The sequence below is a fragment of the Nesoenas mayeri genome, assembly GCF_963082525.1.
Source record: "Nesoenas mayeri genome assembly, chromosome: 14".
Classification (NCBI taxonomy): domain Eukaryota; kingdom Metazoa; phylum Chordata; class Aves; order Columbiformes; family Columbidae; genus Nesoenas; species Nesoenas mayeri.
Genome location: NC_137556.1, coordinates 16,749,100 through 16,759,025, shown reverse-complemented (window position 1 = coordinate 16,759,025; position 9,926 = coordinate 16,749,100).

The window sequence follows — 9,926 nt, the reverse complement described above, 5'->3', positions numbered from 1 at the left end:
CCACCCCTCCTGTCCCTCCTGCACTGCCCCTGCACTGCCACTGTAAAAATCAATGGGGTTTTTTCCTTCCTCCCTTAATTGTTAAACCACTTTATATCAGCTAGCACTTCTTCCATTTCTATGTATTTTTTGACATGGGAAATGCCTCATAAACCAGTCGAAAACAACATTGCAATTCAGGAGAAATGCAACGCTCCTGGAAAGAAGCTTGTAAACCCACTGTTATTTTCTTCCCTCATTACGATTTCGGTGACTCATCCCTGGTGCCACACTGCAGTGCACATCCATTGTGTGGATTTTTACCCAATCTTGAGCAGTCACAATTCACTGCTCAAGTTTTCAGGCCACCCAAGCCATTAGGAAAATAAATGTAAAATAAAAACCCGCTGGTAGAGCTGGCTGGCTGAGCAGCACAGCCCCTTGGGATAACAGAAGAGAAAGGCATTCAGTGCTTTCCAACGCTGCTTGTGTCCGTCATGGCTGAGCTAGTGCGAGCTGCTGTCTGAACGTGTGCTTCTCTGAATGAGAGATGACTTTGTCCTATCCCCTTTCCCATTCTCTTCCTTTCCTCTCTCTCAGCTCCATTGCTTCCCCTCCTATCCCCCTCCCTTCCGCTTTCCTCCCCATCTTCATCCCACACCACATTTATCTCATCCCCTTCCCAACCCCACTCCGATCCCCACCCCTATCCCATCCATGTGCAATCTCCATCCCATTCACATCCCACTCATCCCATTTACATCCCTATCCTCACCCCATACCCATTCTCTTCCTATCTAATTTCCATTCCCACCCTATCGCCGTCCTCCTGTTTTTAATGGCATTCCCCAAGGCTTCCCCAACCACAACCATCCACCTCTGCAGGGAAAGCTTTCTGGGGACATTTCCTGGGAGGACGACAGTGCTGGGCAGCTGTTGGAGGGGTGTGTTGGGCCACAGACCAGCGTGTGCTCCTCTGCATCTCAGAGCACTTCCCCCTGGCCCTGCTCATGCTGTTGCTTCATGGTTCAAGAGGCTTGTAGGGCCCTTTGTAGAGGGATGCACAATCCTGTTTTCCCCAGGGCTATTCCCCAGCTCCTTCCCAGTGGAGACAGGCGGACAAATGCTGACTTTGGCCATGAAACTGGCAGGACAGCACTGGGACATGCCCTGCTAGCCCACATGTCCAAATTCAAATCCAGGGCAACAAAGCCTTCTGTCAACCTAACACAACACCCAGGGAACAGCCAACCGTATTTGTCCACCCCGTGCCAAGAGACCTGCTGTAGGGGCCATGTGGCAGGCTCTGACAGCAGGTCCTAGCACCTTGCTGAGCACAGCTGAACCAATCTTGCCGAGCAAGGACAAACTCTGCTGCAGTGGATTTCATTCTAGTGGGCTTTCAGAGCCATGCTGTAGGGGCTCAGTGGGGCTGGGACCGCTGGCAGAGGAGCCCAGGCTCCCCTCAGTCTGCCGTACAGGACACAGCACCCTGCTGAGCTGCTCTGAAGCCTATGCTGGCCACCCAGACCATTGGCCAAAGCACAGTGTTACCGAGCAGCCAGAAGTGGTGGCTGATGTGCAGCCCAGTTTCTCAATCACAGAGTCACACAATGTCAGGGGTTGAAGGGCCCTGGAAAGCTCATCCAGTGCAATCCCCCCATGGAGCAGGAACACCCAGATGAGGTTACACAGGAAGGTGTCCAGGCGGGTTGGAATGTCTGCACAGAAGGAGACTCCACAACCCCCCTGGGCAGCCTGGGCCAGGCTCTGACACCCTCACCCCGAACAAGTTTCTTCTCATGTTTAACTGGAACTTCTTGTGTTCCAGTTTGAACCCATTACCCCTCATTAGGTTCATCACCATTTCAGATGAAGTTGAGTGATCTCATTTCAGACGCACACGCTCTGGCTTTGTTGCAAAGTGGGCTGGGAAGCAGAGATTGGAGCCAAGCTGTCAAACTCTCCCAGAGTCTCTATGGCAGGACAAGTTGGAGCAAAGGGGTTTCCTGAGCTACCCTGGGAAGCACGGCCAAAATCTGGAGTTACATGACCTGGCAGCAGGCTCCCCAGCTCTCCCATTCCAGTGGTGCAGAGGCAATCACAGCTGGCTGAGAGGGATGGGAACAGAGTCTTTGCTGATGCTGCAACTAGCAGGAGCAATGCACAAACACAAACCCTTCTTGCTGTCTCGCAGGGTCCCTGTTTACGCCCTGGGAAACTGCAGCGGGGGGAGCTGAGGCTAAGGATGTGCAGCAGAGCAGGGTGGAAGAAGGGGGAGCCCAGCTTGTCACCCAGCCCCACTGAAACCTCCAAAATACCTGCGAGCAGTGCACCAGTGGGATGGACTGGAGTGAGTGACCCAGGCATCCGCTGAAGATACAGAACTCTGTCATTAGAGGGTGCCAGTGCATTGCGCTGCAGAACCAGCCGGTCCCCTCACCTGTCCCGGCTGCGACAAAGGGTTTCTCCAGCAGGAGGGGTCCTGGGGCTGCGTGGTGCTGTGAGGACAGCGGATCTAAATTCCTTCTTCAGAAGTTCACATGCTAGAGCCAGCCTGGCAGTGGAGCCACAGGACTCGAGCAGCAGATGGAAAGGCCAGGGTGTCCGGCAGGGGAACCCAGTACGACACAGGGATGCTACCAGTGGTGGCTACAAGTCTGAGCACTGAGCTGAGCTGTGCCAGTGGCTCCAGCACCTCTTGCAGAGGTCGCTTGGCCTCATCCACGCTAGGACACCTGCAGCACTGTGGTCACTGTCTCACCCAACAGGGCAGTGAGCTCACAACAGGCACAGAGCAACTGAAAACCAAACTATCCAGCACTGCAGCCCTCCCCAAGCTTCCCCATGGCAGTGCAGGCCTGGTGAGCCTGATAAACCTCAACCAAAAGGCTTAACCAAAGCTGTGCTTGGCTTCAGGGGTCTAGGAACAATCAAAACAGGCCCCTGCATGGTGTCAAGGACTTACACATGTCCCACAACAGAGGAGCTGTGGCTTGCTTTTCTTGTGAGGATGCTCTAATGTCAGGACCCCGTTGAGAGACGCCTCCAGAGCTTCCAGCAAACACAAATCTGCATTAATCCCCCTGGAAGGACAGTCCACAGGCTCCAAAACCTGCTCTGATGAGCTGCAGGGCTTGGCTTGCTGAGCAAGGTAGTGAGCAGCACTCAGACAGGTTTGGGGACTCTAGGGCCATGGGTGTCTGTGACAATGACCTCAACACCTGGAAAGCCTCCTGACACCAGAAGAGAAACATTTTGTCTGCACTAACCAAACTACAGCAGGTACCTTGGAGGTACTTTGGTACAAACCAACACCTCAGTCCCCTTTGCTGCATAAAGCAGAGGTCTTAGTTGACTTCTGCTGATGGACCCTCTCTCCCTGCACAGGTTCGAGGACTCAAGAGTCTTCCCATTAATCCAGGGGGGACAAGGGGCTGTACAACAGAGGACAGGCCCTGTGAGGAATAAAGCATCCCAGCAGAGAGAAATGCAGGTGTAAGAACAGGGACCAGAGCTGCACAAGTTAGGCTTTCCACAGGAAACCTCCCAGTCTTGCATAAGAAGTGGAGCCTGGGTGCCCTAAAGGGCCCAGGAACCACGGGGTCCCAATCTGCTCTTTTGGAGAGGCCAGGCACCCAGGCCATGCAGTGGGGCTCAGTGGAGTGTTTGCTGCCCAGGGAGCAGTCAATCCACCTGGGACAGCGCCCAGAGCCCCAGCCAGCTCCTCCACACCTAAATAGGCTCAGCTGGCAGTAAAGGTCATTCACATGGAGCCTTTTCTACAACTGGGATTTTCCCCAGGCTCAGCTGCTACTCACAGTACTTCCTAGAGTGATTTCAGCCTTGAAATCCCTCCATTGCCTATCTGTGCAAGCATCTTAAGGAGCAGGAGGCTTTCCCAGGCTGAGCTGTGTAGAACACAGCAGTGATGCTGTTCACACCAGAAACAGGGAGTTCAAGAGCAGAAGTTGCTATGCCATGTCTCTCCAGCACAGACAAGGCTGAAGTGACCTGGGTCCCACTGCTGGAAGGTGGAAAGCCAAAGCCAGAAACAAACCAGAACACCCACAAAGACAGACATGAGCTTTGCCTGTGCTATCAACCTGCTAAATTGCTGCTGAGGCACCTGGAAGTAAGGTCAGCCCACAGCAACAGGGGATCTGGCTGAAAAGGGGCTGGCACAGCCCTTTGTTCATAGAAACTGGTGCCTACATGCTGTCCTATGGGATATAAATTGAGATTCCCAAGTGCAAGGGAAGAGCCCTGCCAGCAGCCAGGGCACAATTCTGCAAGGGTCTGATGTCAGCAGGTCCTGTGGGTCAGGGATGGCCATGGGGCAGCGCTGGCAGAAGGGCTGTAGGCAGATGGCGTGAGTGTCCTGTGAAGTTTGGTATTGCTTGAGTCAAAACCCTTTGATTGGTGGCATGGGAGCTTCCAACAGTGGTCACCGGGCTTGAAGTAACTCACACATGCAGCACTGAGAGCCCTTGGACAGAGGAGGTCTGTTCTCCAGGTATGTGCCATGCCCAGTTCTTCCAGGACCAGGGCCAAAACCCATGATCATTCCAGCTACGAACAGAGAAACACTGAACAAAATCAAGGTCCAGAGAGGACTGCTGCTGAGCCACAGCCTCCTACCCTGGTAACGGTTGAGGATCTCACCAAATGTCCATGTAGAATTGGGGGTGTCCCAGGGAAATCCCAGCTCAGTATTTACTCTGAGCCCCCCAGCACATTGAGCTGCGCAGCTTAGGACAATCCTTCCTTTCCTGCCCTGCCCATTGTGTCACAGCACTGCGAGCCACCCGAGACAGATGAATTTTAGGATGGAGGAAGATGCTTCTTTCTTGCGTGGTACAGCTCTGAGGCGTAGTTATTTAGGATCTTGCAAAGCACTTGGCATTCTTGGGATAAAATGCTCTGTAGGAAGCACAAGGCACTGTTATGAGAGCGCCAACATTACTGCCTGCTCTGTAATGTTCTTCTGTCCGCCTTCCAGGAGCCAAGGGCTCTTGAATACCACAGGGCACCTGCAGCTGGTCTGCTCTGAAGGCTGGTGGTTTGCCTACTAAACAACATAAAACTGCAGCCATCAAGATATAATTCCCCGTGCAAAATCTCATCTCTCCTCCCTTTCCAGCCATCATGCAGGACCCTCCTAAAACCCTCGCTGATGTCTCCTGTGCTCAGTCTCACCTTGTACCCCCTGCTCTCCCCAGAGCATTGCATCCACATGGACACACAGCACCCTCCGTGCACATCACACTCCTTGCAGTGTCAGCAGCTGATCCGTCCAGGCCACCCCAAGCCCTGCCCCATCCTCCTGGCCATGCAGGTCGGGCTGGGTGCTCCTCACTCCTACAGCACAAGGAGGCGGCTGGGGTCTGCCTGAGGGTCCAGACCCAGCTCTGAGGCTGATTTATGGCTGCTTTGAAGCTCTTTTGTGGCAGCGCAGCTGAGCAGATCCTGTTTACAGTGAGAGCAGTGCTGGCTTGCTCTAACATCCTCTAAACACCAGGCTGCAGCCTCTTAGCTGTGCAGGGGCCAGCATCAGAGTAATGAAAGAGGATCCCGGCCTTTTGGAGGACTAGATCCACACGGCCCTGCCATGACAGCCTACAGGACTACAGTGAGAACAGGTTATCCCATCTGTGAGGCCCTTCTTAAAATAGCACCTCTTGGGGACAGTTCCCCTCTATGGGCATTATGGCATTTGCTGCCCAGCCTCTCAGCAGCCAGTATGTTCTGCAGAGCATCAACATCGCAGGCACCACGTACCCCAGATACAACAGGTCTGCAAATCCTGTGTCCATAAGTGAATTTCCCTAGCTGCTGTGGCACTTTCAGACCATTCCCGTGCCTTCTCCACTCATTTGCATCCAAGGCTTGCAGTGCTGCTCGCTGCACCTCCCTGCAGTCCCATGCAGCCCGCAGGGCGCTCTGGCATTGCTCAGAGCTCCTGTGGAAAACCACACAGGGGCCCTGTGGCATAAATAAAGGTAAGATTTCCACAGCCCACATCTAGTCTGCCAAGCCTCCATTCATCTCTTCTGCTGAATCACAGTCAGGCCAGCCCAGAAATGATGTATTGTTCTTGGCTTATTGCTGCTGCTGGCTTGGTTTCCCGTGGCTTAAACGCCTCTGGAGCAGAGTCAGCAGAACTGCAATGTGCCCTGCCTCAGCTGCTGCAGAGCACCCAGTCAAGGAGGCAGCGGGTATTTCCTACAGCCATAAGCTGTAGGAGCAATGGACTAAACAATCCCCTTGAGAGCAACCAGGGTTTGCCTGGCCAAACCCCTTGGTGACAGCCCTTGAGAATGCACCAGCTGGAGAGCAAAGTGATCACGTCTGCCTTTGGAATTCAACCCTGCAGCTCTGCTGCATGCTTTCTCCTGTACAAACGATGTTGTCCTTTCAACGGCACCCAGTCTTCTGTTTCTTCACCTCATTTTCAAACGACGGTGAGTTGAAACCCACATTTTCAGGGCTGGCCTGTGCTCAGCCTTTTCTCGCAGACAAGAAAACTGAAGCACAGCAAAGTTATCTACTTCTACCAGCCACACTGCAGTGCAGGGAGCATCCATGAATTTGAGATAGATCCCAAGCCTCTCCTACCCTGGTAGAGCAGGAGCAGAGCGATGGCTCTAGCCTTCCCTGCACCTTTGCATGGGGGTCTTTGAGCCAAGGGCCTTGCCAGATGATCTGCTCTCTTTCCATTAGTGATCAGCCTGGCTCTTGATGATGTCTGATTTTCACATACACAAACATAACAGCCTTCCTATCTTCCAGCATAAATCTTACTTTACGGGGTGGGAGTGAGAGATGAGCATGAAGCAGGCAGAGATCAAAAGACACTGAGCGTGATGGAGCACAGAGACACAAGTCTCCAGAGAGACCCAGAACCAGACAGCAGCCTGGGAAGGACGCAGAGCCCTGGGATGTGCAAGCAGAAGAGCAGATCAACTTCAGGACTGTCTTACATGGGATCAGGGCACAGTGAGCAATGTAAGAGCCTTCTTCACTGCTCTAGCATGTGGTGCTTCCCAGCCCTTTGAAGAAAGGAAGGGAGAGAGGGAGATCCTGCCAGCAATACTGCATTTCACTGCCAGACAGGGCAACTGAGACAAGGAGCAGCTGGAGGGTTTCAGAAGCCAGCAGGAGGTACACCAGAACCCATTCTGAAAAACGAGGAACAAACACCACTTTCCTGTTGCAGAGCCGGTTTTTAGAGTGCAGGGCTTAAATTGACCCAGATGAGGCTGGCAAGGTGCGAAGGGACTTCGTGTCTGTTCAACACCATCACACCAGGAGGCTGTGACTCAGGCTGGACCAGCCAACACAGCAGTGACTTGCTCCACACATGGGTTTGGCAGCTTGGGTTGCTGCTGCTCCTCTGCTGACAGAACCACAGTTTTCCATCAGGAGTACCAGCCCCACTCACTCCCAGTCCCAGCAGCACTTACTTGATTTGGATCAGACATCCAGGTACTGGCAAGACAGACAAATATCTTCTTCTGAAGCCATCCATGTTCCTGAGAGAAACTATGGACCCGAACTTTTAAACCACTAATTTTCATCGAGCAAGTCAGAAAAATTTCCAGATAGTACAGATGGGTACTGTCCTAGACAGGCCTTGGGATTTCAATACATGGAGTGCAGATCCATTGACTTTATCCTCCCAGGCAGCATTTTCATTTTGAAGTGTTAGACCGACCCTGGATCTGCCCACAAGGTCGTTAACGGTGTATTTGTGCGGAGCTGCTGGTATGTGATAGGAACAAACACAGGCTGGTGGGAGTGTGGGGATGGACTGGGATCTCATCAGCTGGCACTGTCACAGACAAAGCAATGAGGACATCTCCTGCAACCTGCAGTCTCATATAACCATCTTGCAAGATGGCTGGGTATTTCACAAGGCTTTTTCAACAGGTTTAACCAAATGACTGCATGGAAAGAGGTGCGAAAGACGGCAAAAATGGGGGTAAGCAACCGTGGCGAGTCCTCTGGGCAATGGTTTTGCAATCTGCTGTTCCCCTTCTTATGGTTCACCTCTTCTCTGCAGCTTGACGTGCTGTGTGGGTCCAGCATTTGTCCTCTGCAAGGTCAAGTCCTTCCCTCTGTTTTGTGTCTTTCAGGCAATCAGAAAGACAGAAAGTAAACACCAAAGACAAAAGCTGTGATAGTACAGCCAGAGTTTGCCAGGCATGGAGAGGGCTAGAGGAGATTAATGTTGCTAAACCAGAGTTTCCAGGCAGCACAGGTTTCCCAGTAAACAGGATTCACATCTCCTTTCCCACATCTGCCAGTAACAGTAGCTTATATTAGAGAACAGGAGAAAGCAAGGGAGAAAATCACCAGTAAATGTGTGAAGAGGACTAGTTTCATAGGTGCAAAAGCCATTCTGTCTTCCAGCACCTCAGGCAACCGTTTCAAATGAAATTAGTGTATCTCAGGGGTTTCCTGCCCTCAGCTACAACTCAGTACTGGCCACATTGCACTCACACGCAAATGCACAGTGAAGCTCATGTGAACCCATTAATTCTATGTGTATAACACCTCCCGGATGCTCCCACCACCTCTCGGCTAGCTTCTGCGGATGTGCTAACACAGCCGATGGAAACTGGCTGAGTGTACCCTCCACCTGTCCTTGCCTAGTGGGAGTCCTGCCTCTTCTTGTGCCAGCGGAGAGCTGCCTTGATTCCTCTTTGTAGGATCTAACTCTCAGTTTGTTGTATGGCATTACATCCCTGACTCTTTTCCAGGATAAAGATATCTGCACTTAGAAATCAATATATCATTTCTGTTGGAAGGGTAATAAGGGTGATAAAGCCTGGACTGCCTTAATATTTGAAGTATGTGCAAACTGGGTAATAAGGAGATTTAAGTATCAAGTGTCATGTTAAGATTTTAGTGAAGCCAAGTAACATTTTCCAAGCTGCTTTCTCAGTTAATGTTTAACAAGACAAAGGCGCGTGCGCACTAGAGTAAAGGACCAAGACAAGTTTAATGTTAACCAGCGGAACAATGGATATTATGTCTGCTGCAAGGTACCTGGCCAGGCAGTATCATTTACAAATGCATATGTAAATAATATGCTGGCGCAAGGAAAGCTGTGCTCGAGGGAACTGGTCTGCATCTTCCAGTGGAGCAGCAAACCTCCTCATGCCCACTTGTCCTCAACCCCCCGCGCCAGCTCTCCCATACATCACACCCTTTGCAGAAGTCTCTTGGGCTCACTGGCATGGCACAAAATGATCCAGAGGATTTGTTCTGGTTGGTTTTGGTTTTATTTTCTTTTCTGTTGGTTTTCTCCCATTTTGCAGAGTAAACTGTCTCCTAAGAGGCTCTGCCAGATGCGAGGAGGGCAGTGAGGCTGGGGAATGGTGGATTGGCAATTCACGCCCTGTATCCAGGGTCCTACAGCCTTCCCCGGGGCAGCTGTCTGCCTGGGAAGGGCTCTCTGACACCTCCCACACCTCCCTCCAGCCACAAGGTTTCATTACGGTACACTTAGGGTGCTGGTTTCTTCATACAGAGCAGCAGTAGCTGCATACCTTGTTTCTCTCTTACGCAAGAATATAACATGTCATATAATGAATTCAAATAGCAGCTTCCCGGCTGAGCCTCATTAGGCACCCAGTATCGAACTGGTTTAATTAGATCTACTAATCGATGAATTGGGAAAGGAAGCTGGCTCAGGCATGCATGTCAGTGCAGGAGAAAGATCACCCCCTGCACTCCCACCACCACCACAGCCCCCAGTCCCCTGCAGCCCCCAGCCCCACCTTGATCCCCCAGGCACATCGTCACTCTGTGGGTGCCAACCACCATCCCATGAGCCAGCACTGGGCCCTTGTGGCCAGGAAGCCAATGGTACCTGAGGTGGGTTAGAAGGGGGTGGTCAGTAGGTCAGAGAGGTTCTCCTGCCCCTCTGCTCTGCCCTG